General features: G+C 37.6%; 1 pseudogene; it reads left to right on the forward strand.

Annotated features, from left to right (window-relative positions):
• The first annotated feature begins 425 nt into the window (after positions 1-425).
• Positions 426-839, forward strand: LOC127675372 (60S ribosomal protein L26-like 1; annotated as a pseudogene).
• The last annotated feature ends 822 nt before the right edge of the window (positions 840-1,661 follow it).

Below are 1,661 nucleotides of genomic sequence, written 5' to 3' on the forward strand. Positions count from 1 at the left end.
CTCTTAGCCAATTAACCAAAAGAGAGAGAAATACAAATTAATACAATTAGAAGTGATAAGGAAAATATTACAACAGATAATGATGAAATTAAGAAAACCATCTGCATATATATATATAAACCTCTATTCTACTAAATCAGAAAATCTAAGTTGGGAATTTGCTTTAACTTGTAAGCATGGATAAGAACTAAAACCAATGACAAATGGGATCTTGTGAGAAGCTTCTATGCAGCTAAGGGAACTGTCAAACAAGTAAAGAGGTTGCATGACAAACTGGAAGAAACTCTTTTCCATTTATACATTGGATGGTGGATTATTATCTAAAATAGACAAAGAACCTATAAATCTAAACATTATGAAAACAAACGACTCATTTAAAAAGATCTCAAGCCTTTTGCGCCCATGGGTGGATCACAGCCACCAAAATGAAGTTCAATCCCTTCGTGACTTCTGACCGAAGCAAGAACTGCAAAGGCATTTCAATGCACCTTCCCACATTTGGAGAAAGATCATGTCCTCGCCCCTTTCCAAAGAGCTGGGACAGAAGTAGAATGTTTGGTCTGTGCCCATTTGAAATGATGATGAAGTTCAGGTCGTTCAAGGATACTACAAAGGCCAGCAGAAGAGCAAGGTAGTCAAAGTGTACAGGAAGAAATACGTCGTCTACATTAATGGCGCAACTGCCCATGTGGGCCTCCACCCCAGCAAGGTGGGTCATCACCAGGCTAAAGCTGGACAAAGACCGTAAGAAGATCCCGGAGGGGAAAGCCAAGTCCTGGCAAGTAGGAAAGGAGAAGGACAAATACAAGGAAGAAATGATCGAGAAGATGCAGGAGTAGAGACATCTCATGCCCGGATTTCATTAAAGACTGCTTAAGTAGTTACAAAAAAAAAAAGATCCCAAAACAAGAAAGGCAAATGGCTAAATGCAGGTTAAAATTATTTTAAGATTCCACCCCACTCAAATAAAAATGGTCAAAATTAGGATTGTAAATCCCAACAAATGCTGGTATATGTGTGGGAAAGAGCAATATTTCTACACTGTTGGTGGGAGTGTAAACTTGAAATAATGCTGGAGGTTTTTCAGCAAACTAGAAATAGAACTCCCATTCCTGGACATACTCCCAAAGTACATTATAGCCCTCCACAGAAATACTTCCACATCTAGGTTTGTTGCCACTCTATTCACAGCAGATAGTAAATACAAAAACAAAAAACAAAAACAAAAATTTAGATGTCCAGTAAGTGGATAATGAATATATGGTATATACATAAAATGTCCAATTTCCAGTAAAACCAATGAGATAGCCAAAACCAAACCAAAGATAGAGTGAAACATACGCAGGAAAGAAACTGTGTTAAAGAGTGGCCAGATAATGTGTTTAAGAAAATAAGACTTTGAGATTGCCATTATAAATCTGTAAAGAAATCATGGTTAAACAAATCAATAAAGTCCAGGTAACTATGTTTTTAAAACACAAAACAAACTTTTAGAGTTGAAAGTACAATGACTCGATTAAAAAATTAAAATTCACTAAAAGAATACAGCAAGTCCAGCCGTAAATGGACCGTGTGTACTGAAAGTGCTTCTCCTCCAGAGGTCATCGTGGAAGAAGGCACAGAAGGCCTAAGAGCTGGAGGTGGTGAACGAGCACAAGCAA

Source organism: Apodemus sylvaticus, chromosome X (assembly GCF_947179515.1).
Source record: "Apodemus sylvaticus chromosome X, mApoSyl1.1, whole genome shotgun sequence".
Lineage (NCBI taxonomy): Eukaryota > Metazoa > Chordata > Mammalia > Rodentia > Muridae > Apodemus > Apodemus sylvaticus.